This window comes from Poecilia reticulata, chromosome 15 (genome assembly GCF_904066995.2).
Source record: "Poecilia reticulata chromosome 15, P_reticulata-male-v2, whole genome shotgun sequence".
NCBI classification, from domain to species: Eukaryota; Metazoa; Chordata; class Actinopteri; order Cyprinodontiformes; family Poeciliidae; genus Poecilia; species Poecilia reticulata.
This window is the reverse complement of record NC_088844.1, coordinates 2,277,332-2,290,156: the sequence shown is the minus strand read 5'-3', so window position 1 is coordinate 2,290,156 and position 12,825 is coordinate 2,277,332. Positions and strand designations below refer to the sequence as shown.

Genomic DNA, 12,825 nt, shown 5'->3' with positions numbered 1-12,825 from the left:
GGGTGCCAAGCTTAAAGAAACCACATTAACCAATATATGTGGTTCATAGTAATGACATTTTGTTAATATCCCAGCAACTGATGCTGTGCATTTAAAACACATTTGGAAAATATCAAACAGTACAGCCCCTCCCCCCCTTACTCCCCAACCATGATGTCACATCAAAAGCACAAATAGAAGCTCTGCAGCAATAATAGGACAATAATGTGATTTGTATTCACATGAAGCTTGAAGTGATTACTTTATTTTTTGTTCTCTGTTACCCTCTTTGTGAACTCTCATACAAAACAGGATTGCTTTCATGGACATGGTCGTGCTTGATAAAAGTGTCAAGTATATTCTCAGAAGGAAGAGGAAAATCAAAGGTATTAAACAAGACAATCAGACGAGTTCGGCTGCAGGGCTTCTCCCCAGAAAATGAAGCCTAATGGCTGCACGGTGCTGCCTACAACATTAGAGTATGGCTTTCATTTTAAGCCTATAGATTACTATTTAATCCATATGCTAAAGTAATGCACTTTTTGTCAAGGGTAATTACACAGTAAATGTAGGAAAATACAAAATAAACACTAGTACAATTTCTATAAAACATAAACTTCTGAAAATATATAGAAAAAGTGGTTTACATAATATTCAGTATATACATTAAAGCTGCAAAGAAGATTTCTGTTTTGATTAGACTCTCATCACAAAGTTGTGAACTCATTCTCTGATCAGTTGAGTTGGACTTTAGCATCTACAGTCTAATGGTATAAAACAAAAACTCATGTGGAATTGAATCCTTTGAAAATGTCATTGGAAGAAGCTCAAGCAGCTGCTGCACAACTTATATTATTACAGCTATAATCAATAAAGTCACCAGTGAAACTTGTATTTCCATCCATCCATCCATCCATCCATCCATCCATCCATCCATCCATCCATCCATCCATCCATCCATCCATCCATCCATCCATCCATCCATCCATCCTCCCTCTTTACATGCTTGTCTCTAGTGGGGGCATGAGGGGTGGTGGTGCCGATGTCCAGTGGTCACTCTGGACTAAATCTGTTTGGTTGATTTGTTAAAAGATAACAGCAATGGTGAAAGAAATGTTTTTCTTTTCTTTTTTTAGAGAATTACTAAACCTCTATTATCATAGTGAACAAAGCAACAATGAGAAGACAACCTAAAAAAAATATTTTCATCCAATTTCATTCTCGTTGTTCATCATTCATCATTGTTCTCAGAATGTTGCTGAAAATAAAGCAACTAAGAGGGAGAAAGTTGTAAAAACACCCAAGCCAAAAGTTACAATACTAAAAACCTGTTGTCAACAGCCGTGCACGCTGGGGAAGCTTTAAGCAAGAGGAAATAGGAAATAGTTACGGTATCACAAGAGAAAAGGTTTATGCAAGACATCCGCCGCAGCGCCGCGGGCCTGAAAAGCGTTGTGCTTTGTGTGACCCAAAAAGACCTGAGAAAGACGCCCTGTGCAGACATTCAACAAGAGAATACAGATGAGAGCAAAGATACTTCCCCTTCCATCAAAGGTTCTTTTGTTCAGCTATTCCCCAAGAGTCAGTGAAGACTCTGGGTGGTATTTTTAAACAAACGTGAGGAATAAAAGGAGGCTTAAGGTACGATACAAATGGAGACATCTGGAATTTTTCGACATGTTGTGGTTGATATGATTATATTCAATCTGAAATACATTCCTCAAAACTAACCAGACACATCTGCTATGTTTCTAATAATGCGAGAACATTATTATCTCTTCATTGTATGCTATAGAACTATTGTCCATGACTAGGACCGACACTATTCCTCAATTCTGCAGTTAGCCGATTACCTCAAAACTAAACGTAAAAGTTGTGCAGGGACTCTTTGGTTTTATGATTTCTGTAAAATATGAGATATCAACTTCTGGGCCAAATCCTGGCTGATGGCTACAGTGAAGATAACTGTTGCCATGGTGATGTATTAGTGCCAACAATGAAACTATTGTGCACCCAGGAGTGGCTACTTCATTGCCACAGGAGGTATTTATTCCAAAGGTAACTAGTGATAATGTGTGTTGACCATTTTTCTTGATAAAGTATGTGTCAAAACCACAGGTTGTGCATCCAAGAAATGCTAGTTGTTAGCCTCTCTGATGTTAGCACCAGCCTATCTGTGCTTAAGGACAGCAGAGGGTGAAGTGTGACCAACCTACGGTTGTTAGTCACTAGCCTCTCCAATGCTAATGCAATGCAGTATCCTACTTTTCATTTGGTGTTCAGTTACTGCTGCTGGTCTTTCATTATTCAGATCATTAGCTGGCATCAGAATAAACATAGTCTCCTGGTACAGGAAAGTAGCCACTGTTGGGTGTGCAATAGTCTTAATTGTGACACTAATACCAGACAACACTGTCGTTAATCAATCAATCAATCAAATTTTATTTGTATAGCACATTTCAGCAGCAAGGCATTTCAAAGTGCTTTACATAATTAAAATAAAAAAAAACTGGTGTGATGTTCTCTATCTTCCTGGTTTTAGTGAGAACAGCAGCAGCAGCTTCTGGATCAGCTGCAGCTGTTTGATTGATTTATTAGTCAGACCTGTGAAGACGCTGTTGCAATAATCAATGCGGCTAAAGATAAACGCATGGATGAGTTTCTCTAGATCGTGCTGAGACATCAGTCCTCTAATCCTGGAGATGTTCTTCAGGTGATAGAAGGCCGACTTTGTGACTGTCTTAACTCAAGAAGACAATGGCTTCAACTGAATCTCACTCTCTTCAGTTCCAAACAGTCTGCTAATCAGATAAAGTTAATTTAAAAAGCGTCTTTTACAGCTTCACCTGAGCTGAAGCTAGAACTGAGGTTGTAAAGTGAAATAGACCTTAACATGTATACATCTTTCTATTACTTGAAGCTATGGCTGGGCTGTTGCATAGTAAACATTTTTCAGGTTTTTGCTAAGTGTGAAAATAGAAAAACTTACTGCAGAGACATGTTGATACACATGTTACTCATGTTGATATCTTTGCTCTCATCTGTATTCTCTTGTTGACATGCTCTCTGCATGTGAACAAGTCGAGAAAGAGGGAAGGTTTAGTGGAATGTGCCCCTCTATTGTAAGCAGTGAGACAGGCGCAAAGGACGCCGGCTCTAGTATTAATTAGTCAGGTGAAATGAGTAGACTGCATCATTATATTGGCAATTAGAGCAGAATCTATTTCTCTGGCACGCCGGTGGCGAGCAAGCAGTACGAGGGGTTAGAAAAACGACTAAGAAGCTGACAGAGCCACAAAGAGAAAGATTGAGAAAAGCTGCTGGAAGAGAGATTTGAAGAGAGAAAGAATGTTGTGGGGCTGAGAGTCATGAAAAGGATTTATTGCTAATCCCGGCAGTGATAGTCAGCTTCCATGATCCCTACCACCCTGCTAGTCAATCACAGCGCAAACATTGAGATATGTTGATAGAATGCAGCACATTTCCTGGATCTGTCTTCCCTTTCAGTGCGCTGATGTCGTCTTACCCTGGGTGATGGATGACTTAAATTGTTGTTGAAATGAGCAGATGCCTTTGGATGCAAAAACACATTGTAGTGTGCTGCAGTTCATTTTCCCCTCCGGTGTTCACATAAAAGACTCGCACAAGATTTGGAGAAATCAAGTTTTTTTTCCTCAACAAATTGCGTCAAGAATACCGAAAGTAGGTCAACATTCAGTTTCAGTGAGTTGAATCTCTCATTAATGGCCTGATGTTTTTATATTTTGGTCGATTTTCCTAACGTCTCGTTCTTTTGATAATTGGACACCTGAACACTGTACGCTGAAGAAAATTCTTGTTTTAAAATCGCTCTTCCTGGTGTGCAGTGGACAGGTTACCAGTCCACCGTGGAGCACACAGGGAGATTCTAACAACGCAGTAGAAATATTAGATATCTGTGTAACTTTTTTGCACATTATGGCAGCCTTGACATCGACAAACAGCCTGACATGTCCAGGTGATGTAGGAAGCTTCTGGCTTTCAGGTGAAAGAGGCCTGAGTGTTGAAAAAAAAAACAGGTGGCTCTAAAATTGCACTGAAATGTGTTGCTGGCTCTAATGCAGCTTTGCTCCCAGAGGGATTCTGGGTTTACAGGGAAGAAGCTGTGGGCTGTTGCCGGTGCTGGTCAGGCAGCGCAGCGATGGAGCTAATGGAGGCCAACTATGATGACTTGGGTTCTGTCACACCAAGGTCTTCACTCTAACTCCACTATAATGAGACTGTCAGAACAGTGTGAGCCATCAGAGATTCTCCTCTCCATCCTCCAGAAACCCACTTTCACAGTCAAGGATGAGTAGCGCTGTGTGTGTGTGCATGTGTGTGTGTGTGTGTGTGTGTGTGTGTGTGTGTGTGTGTGTGCATGCGTGCGTGCGTGCGTGTGCAGGTGTGTGTGTGTGTGTGTGTGCGTGCGTGCACGTGTGTATTTGCGTGCACCCTAGAGACTTGTTTATGGTCGTTCTGGTTTTCAGAGCCACCCCACTCAACCTGCTAGCTATCCAGGCTTCTCTTGTGTCTTTCATCTGGATGAAGTCTCATCATCCAAACATCAGGATGTAAAGAAAGCAGACATGAAACCAGACACTGCCATCTTTACACCAAAAGGCTTTCAGACCAAGGGAAGACTTAGACTTTAAACTTAGACTAAACACGTGCAAATCTAGACAACCATCATGCATTTTGTAAAATAAGTGTACTATTATACACATGTGCAATATTTACAACAATCAATTGAAATGGCCACAATGTTGAACAAGTATGTAAACTACATGGTGATATGAGCATTCTATTGAAAGACAAATATAACTTTTTCTGCATTTTAAAGTAGCAAGAAAAACAATACATGTTTTTTCATAAGGAAACCCGATAGGCATCTACATCGGTATTATGCTAGTCATTTTTTTACATATCAGTATCGGTTTGATAGTTAAAACTGGGCTTATATTGACAGATGTTTAGTTATCTTGTTGACGTTTGTGTGTTTCAGTGTGAGGTTGGTCGTGTGTTATTTGTTCAGTCATGTTATTTGTTCAGTCATGTTATTTGTTCAGTCATGTGACAAACATAGTGATACAGTGCAACATTATGGGGGTGTTTAACTAAAGCAGGAAAATGATGTAGGCAGTGTAGTTTTACATGGTGTTTAAAGTGTAGGAAAATATATAGAATGTAGATAAATATTGGTTATCAGCCATAACAGCATAATTAATGTTGGATATTGATATCGGCACAAGTTTTCATATTGCATCCCTGCTTTTAACATTTGGAACTAATGAACATATGACAAATATTTAAACCATGTTTTAATCTCAGCAGAACATCAATTTGCTGTGTTACATCTGCAGCTCTCATGGGTATATCACCACTTTTACACATCTAAAGATGACATTTTTGCCAATTCAGCTCAAACTCAGGCTGAATAAAACAGATATGTCAAAATCAATTTTAAAATTTTGCTACAGATTTAATTGGATTTAGGTTCTTGTCAGGGTCTGTGTTTTTCCCTCTTTTATTTTGTTAGTTTGTTTTCGGTTTTGAGTTTTTTATATGTTGCTGGAACCGTCATTCATCATGGCATCCACCAGATGTCACCAACTAGAAGAGCCCCTGGGAAGCTGCTGGGTTCAACCTGTGTACACACCTGCTGCTCGTTTGGAGGGCGTGGATTGTGGATATAAGCAGCAGCTCCTCCTCTTCTCATCGCCTGAGTGTTTGCTTATCTTGGTAACAAATCGTTCCAGAGAAAGGCCCTCTGTGATCCGCTCTGTTCTAACTCCTTGTTGTCTTCCTCGTCAGATGATCATGCCGTCTCCTCGTTGTTCCCGTGTGTTCAGTCCTTCCCGGGTTCTGAGTGAGTCTGTTTCCCCGCTGCTGTGGATTACCTACCTCCTGTGTCCTCCCTCGACGCTACCAGCCAGATGCCACTCCTCGTGTGTTCACCTACTCCCTTCGTCGATCCTTCTCCGGTGGATTCCCCTTGGGGACGTTCCGGGTCTGGAGACCCAAGCCCGAACCCAACCGGAGAAAAGAGTACTACTGAACCAAAGTCAAGCTGCTCCTCCAACCGTTAACATACCTGTCCGCTCTCCAACGAATCATACCAACCTACACTCTACTCAAGTCTTCCTCACCTTCCTACCAAGTAAGCATTTCCTGCCTTATTCCTGGAAAACATTCACCTTGCTGTTTCTGATCCTGTGTCTCCTGTTGGCAGTAAGATGACCCGGTCCAGTATTCATTCCCTTTCCTGACTTCAATAAATGATCATTGTACATTTAACCGTCTCTTCTGGTTGTGTTCTTGCATGTAGGTTCGAAAATTGAGTACCAACATGACAGTTCTGACTTTGAGTAGACCAGAGTAAGATGTGATTAACCTTTGATCTGGAACATTCCATTGTGGTTCTGGCTTCAGGCTTTGAGTAGAAGGTTATTTACTTATTTTTTGCCATCTTACTTTTTGAACATTGTAAAAACTCTAAATCAGTTTCACAGCAAACTTGTTAGCCATCCAGATTAAGGTGTGTGTTCCCTGTTTGCTTTAAAGCCTCTCCATGTGTTTTCCTCCAGAGCCTCCCTGATCCAGTGTTAACTGCTGTCATAAACAAGTGGCTGTGAGCCTCTGTCCACTGAGGAGTCCTGGTAAAGCTGTCAGTGGAATCCATGACCAGAGGAGCTGAAGATAAAACAACGTTCCACACAGCTGACTTTTTGATTAAGCTCAAGCTTATTTTCACCAATAGGAATATTCCTCCAGATATTGAACAACACACAGCTTGAGGTTTTTTTTTTATTTTATTTTTTTAACTATGTTAAATGTAGTGTTTTTATTTTTGAACACTATCTCAAATGCTTGGGGGAGTCATGCAAATTGAATAAAACCTCTATCAGTTATGCTGGTCTTCTGCTGCAGAGTATTTTTCATGGGGTCAATATTCATGCCTGGACTGCAGCAGCTAAACTTGTGTTGGCAGAGATGGAGGGAAGCTCCCAGAGTGCTGGAAGTCAAACTTTGAATCACTCTCCATGCAAAACTTTAGACTTAACGGCGTTCATGTTGACTGTTTTCTGTGAGAAAAGTGACTTATTTTATAATGGTTAAAGATATGTTTTAAAACAACCACACACAGAGATGTGCCAATCAGGTTTTTTTTCTGCCGATTCAGATCACCCATGAGGGCTGATCACCGATTCCGATCACATAATCATTATTTTTTTAATTGTAAGCACTACCGGTTACATTATGTGGAAAAAGGAAACACGAATTCACCTTAATTTACACAAAAACTTGTTTTTAATAACTTTTTCCAAGAAGAAAACTAAACAAATCAGGCATTGTGCAAATTCTACTGCTATCAGTAATACTATCTTTAACAGACTGATAACATATGAAGCTCTGAAGAGGCTAAATAATGCAGAGTCAAAATAAAACCTCTCAACATTGCCAAAAAATTCAAGTATAAAACTTAACATTCAAAGGCAAATACAGGATCCATTACAATAAACAATCCTGAGTTACTGAATGAAAACTTCCTGATAGCATGGCGGCTAGCTGCTTACTGCTAGTTCTGAGTGGCTGTTTCTGACTGAGTGGAGTAATTATGCAGAGCAGGGAGGAGATCGGTTATTTTTTCAGACATTATCTGTCTCATGTTAGGACAGCGAAAGTTTTAATATGTATGTAAATGTATGTTTTTAAGTTAGATGCTGCCGCTTTAACCAGAGGTTCGGTGTGAGAGTCACTACCAGGTGGAGCAGAAGCGGCGCTCCGTCTGAGAAATATTACTACCTGTAGCATAGCAGCGGTTCAACAGCGAGAGCAGAACCAGCGTCTTACACCACAGCTCAATGATTTAAATGATTTTGCGGGTTATTTGTTTAGCTTTCATGCGTCATGCTAATCTGAGTGAGTGTAGCTGTGCGCTGCTTTACCTGCTGTCTGATCCTCCATATGTCTTTTTTTTTTTTTTTTTACTGCAGTGAGCCTCAATGCAGCCAAACTCCATCAAGTATGGCATTGTTTTTATGCTTCACCCCCGACCCCTAAGGTAGTTTTCTGCCGCAACATGCAAACTTCCCCATTCACTCAGTGCGTTATAGTTCCACATCGCTTAGGATTTGTTGCTGCGCTTGCGCAGTGTGAAGGAAAGAGGAGACCAGCTGCACAGGCAGGCTGCGAAATGAGATGCAGGTGATCAGTTTGTGTGATCAGCAACAAGAGACCGTGATCGGCGATCATCGATCATACACTTTTTCACGGAAATCGGCCGATTATGATCGGTGGCCGATCGATCGATCCATATTCAAATGGAAATTTGTTCAAATTTAGGGAAATGGCCAAAAGTTTCTCCCACTTTTTAGCTCAATTAACCTAATAAATCATGTCTTTGCAGCTCATTATTTCTTTATGGGGGTCAGCAGTGCAAAAGTCACAGAAAATGCTGTTCAAAAAGCTATTCAAAAACAGAAACACAACTGCTGTGGTGGCCACCATTAAAAATGATCAGAATTATTTACCGCCTGCCATACACCGAAAACCTGCCTGATATTTATGATATTTTAACTTCCCTGCTCTTTTTACCCAACCTTTAAAATCATGTTTGATAAAATCATCCATCTATTGCCTAACCTGCTTGGCCTTGGACCAATCACAGGACGACTCATGCTACATTCACACAGCAGGCAAATGAGACCAAATCGGACTTTTTCACGGCAGTCTGAGCCCACAAAACATCAGATTTTGTGGGGTCCATACGTGATCTAAGTTGGGTAGTTTGAAAAGCATATCCAATCTGACAGTCATGTCAATGACTTTTAGGTCAGTGACATAAGACATGTTTCATAATTCTGCACCAAAAAAAGCCAGACGCGGCAAATCTGGATGTAAAGACTGGTTGAAATTATAATTCTGAAAAATTTCGTCTTCCAAACAGACTTCTCTACAGAAGTTGCAGTGAATTCTCCACAAAACACCAACATTATTAGCCTTGCTTTTTTTATTAGCTTCTCTTGTCTGTTATGATCTTCTGTTCTTCTCATCATAAAGTATTTTTGAACTGAATTTAATTTATTTGGGTGGATGGCAGTGTTGTGGTCAAGACCAACTAACCAGGTCTTGTCTTGAGACCAAGACAAGACCAAGACCAGAGCGTATCGAGACTGAGACAAGACCAAGACTTTAAGGCTACGAGACCAAGACCCAGGGAAGTCGAGACCGAGTCAAGACCAAGGCTAGCCCGCTCTAAATGACAAGATAAAATGTGACATATGATCAAAATTGCTTCTCAAATTGATCTGAAAGATCCATACTCCCATGAAAACACCTAGATATTAAATACTTAATAAATTTTACCAATATTAAGATGAAGTACTTCCATCTTTGTGCTACAATCCACGGTGGTCTCATGCCATCACTAAAAAGATAACACCCTGGGTGTTTGCCCATATTGCTCATTTCAGAAACCATCACTGTCTGCACCATTAAACATAGCAATTGAGGCAATGCCTGGACGGTAAATAACGCTCAACAATGAACACTGACCAAGGAGCAACAAGCAAGAAGTAACCAAGCACAAGACGCTCACCGTGACTGTTTTCACCCTCTCTTCCGCTCTCCCATGCTCTTTTGTTCTTGTGTTTTATTTATTTGTTAACAGTGTTGTAGTACTCGAGATTGGTCTTGGTCTCGAGACCATTTTTTGATGGCCTCGGTCTCGTCTCGGACTCGACTGCATTTGGTCTCGAAATTGTCTCGGTCTCGGGCGCTGAGTACTCGCCGATTTATGTTTTCGCATCCACCTAAATAATGTGTAGTTGCGCCACTGCAGGGGGGGGTGGGGGGTCGCGGGAAGCCGTTTGGATGAAAAAGAAAACAAAAAAACATGAACGCTCTATGCGCTGGGTTTTTACCTTAGAATGGCCAAGTCTCTGTTATTTCTCTGTCAATTTGATACAGTAGGGGCTTCCACACTTCCCACATCTGTGTCCTCTGTCACTTTTATCAGCAGTTAAAACTGTTTAATCCATTGTTAACATGTGGTAATCTTCAGGAACGTGCAGAGGGGGTGGCTGGGGGGGCTTGAGCACCTGCCCTTTTTGCTCCTTGCCCCCAAGTGCCCTTTTGGTCAATTTTTTTATTTATTTTTTTATTTTTTGTATTATTATTTTCTAAGCCCTCTTGTGACACATAACATGTACTAAAATTATTATTTTATTTTATTTTTTTTGTACCTCTGGTCACCTTGTTACCTTTGACCTTTTGCCTGTGATGCATGACGCAGTTGCCTCTCGCGCAGTGAGATAAGGCGGCTAACTGGAGCTCAACGTAGCGAACATTCCAAATTACACAACAGTTTTTGGTGAATAAAAAAAAAACGTTTTTGGTGAATAAAGTTGTCAGATGACGGAAAACGTTGAACGTATTGTTTCTGCTTCAGCACAGAGTAGCGGTTTAAGCAGAGAGGTAATGAAATACAACAGAAACTGACAGGCCTCTGCGTCTGCCTTTCTCTGAAGAACTACTGAGCGGGAGGAGACAGCCAGGTGAGGAAAAACTGTTCTTATCTATCGGTTCAGTATTTTTATCATACAGACATTAGGCTGTTGTTGTTGTGCTATTAGCTAGCTGTTAGCTAACGGTTTTGCTAGCAAAGCAAGCTAACTAAGAGCTTCTTCCCTGTACCGTTAATTATAGCAGTCATTCTTTAGTATTTATTATGCAATAGGGGCACATCGCCCGTCCAAAACCAATCATCTCCATAATGGATATACGTCCAATCTTCTAATTTCCTTTTCTGCATAATGTACATTTCATTTATTCTGGCGTTAGGTAAATGTATCTTGAAGGAGAATAACACTTAAATAAAAGTCCAACAAGGATGTTCATTTAGAATTAAAAATAACTCACCCTGAATTACCATGATAGATATAATGAATGTAATAAATATGTCATTAATGAAGGGGAAAAAAACTCAACCCAGACTTTAAGTAAGTTTAGGGTCTGGTTCGCAGAGTATGAAGTTAATTTTTTTTCTCCCAATTATTCAATGGGGGGGGGGGAAACTAACCTCAGTTAAGTAAAATAAAATTGTAATCAAAACTTTTGGAATTGTAATGATTTCTTTTTTAAAAAACAAATCGTTTTGTTTAAAAAACTTTTTAATTAAATAACTATTTTTTGTCTTGTGAACATAAAAAGTTATTTGCCAAACATAAACTTTTATTTGCACACATCAGAAATCTTTTATTGCGATTTTGGGCCCTGCTAACATGAGTGGTGGACTCATGTTAGAATCACAAGCAAAACTTTGAGTCACAAACAAAACCTTAGAATATTAAGAAAAGATTTCTGACAAGCACAAATAAGTTTGTTTTGCAAAAAAAATTCACTTCCTGAGACAAATGTGTGATTTAAATGTTTAAAAAAGTTTTTTTAAGCAAAACTCCATCCATCCATCCATTTTCTTTCACCCTTGTCCCTCAGTGGGGTCGGAAGGTTTTGCTGGTGCCTATCTCCAGCTAGCGTGCCGGGCGAGGGGCGGGGTCACCCTGGACAGGTCGCCAGTCTGTCACAGGGCAACACAGAGACACACAACCATGCACACACACACTCACACCTAGGGGCAATTTAGACAGACCAATTAACCTGACAGTCATGTTTTTGGACTGTGGGAGGAAACCGGAGTACCCGGAGAAAACCCACGCATGCACAGGGAGAACATGCAAACTCCATGCAGAAAGACCAGGGCCGGGAATCGAACCCAGAACCTTCTTGCTGCAAGGCAACAGCTCTACCAACTGCACCACTGTGCAGCCTAAGCAAAACTCAAAAATTCAAATTTTGCTTTGGTTTTTTTCTTTTTTCTGCAGTTCCACATTTAAGTTTGATGCAGCTCTGCTTTCCTGAATGGACCATCTTCATCTCCACTGCATGTGTAGCAAACAGGCAGCTCTGTTTTTTATAGATTACAGTCACTAAAAGGTTGCATTGTGCCCTTGTTTATATTTTTAATAGTGTAATTATGTAAAGACAAAATATGTCTGGTGGTCCAGCTCTGATTTACACACCTTGCTAAATTTTTGGTTTGAATATTGCAATACTTTCCTATAACAAAATAGACCTGCAGAAAGAAATTACTAATAAAATATCTTACATATGCATAGGTGTATGCTCTATGTAGAGATTCTCATTAGCTTTGATTGTATATCTCAACAATTTTATAATTTATCATTGTTTATTAAACTTTGAAAGCTGAGAGGCTTTGTTAATATCCATCCATTTTCTTGCACCCTTTTTCCCTCAGTGGAGTCGGGAGGGGTGCTGGTGCCCATCTCCAGCCAACATTTCGGGCGAGAGGCGGGGTCACCCTGGACAGGTTGCCAGTCTGTCGCAGGGCAACACAGAGACACACAGGACACACAACCATGCACACACACACTCACACCTAGGGGCAATTTGGAGAGGCCAATTAACCTAACAGTCATGTTTTTGGACTGTGGGAGGAAACCGGAGTACCCGGAGAAAACCCACCATGCACAGGGAGAACATGCAAACTCCATGCAGAAAGACCGGGGCCGGGAATCAAACCCAGAACCTTCTTGCTGCAAGGCAACAGCTCTACCAACTGCGCCACTGTGCAGCCCGCTTTGTTAATATTCTGTCCTAAAATACGGTTGGATGTGCCCTTTTTTGTTTTGAGCACCTGCCCCTTTAGTGGTCTCTGCACGGCTCTGGTAATCTGTTTTTCCGAGACGCCTTTAAATGCAACATGAGCGCTACGACGCTGGGTTTATACCTGTGCGGCAGCGAAGG

The 12,825-nt window shown here is 40.7% G+C and overlaps 1 protein-coding gene and 1 long non-coding RNA gene across 2 annotated transcripts in view; one reads left to right on the top strand and one right to left on the bottom strand.

Moving 5' to 3' along the window:
• Positions 1–12,825, bottom strand: part of nrg3a (neuregulin 3a) — a 555,594-nt gene that overhangs the window by 147,059 nt on the left and 395,710 nt on the right. The gene's annotated exons all lie outside the window — the stretch shown is intronic.
• On the top strand, positions 175–11,067 carry LOC108166957 (uncharacterized). The gene is made up of 2 exons (XR_014091242.1): positions 175–6,157; positions 6,326–11,067. It is a non-coding gene; the product is annotated as an uncharacterized LOC108166957 (long non-coding RNA).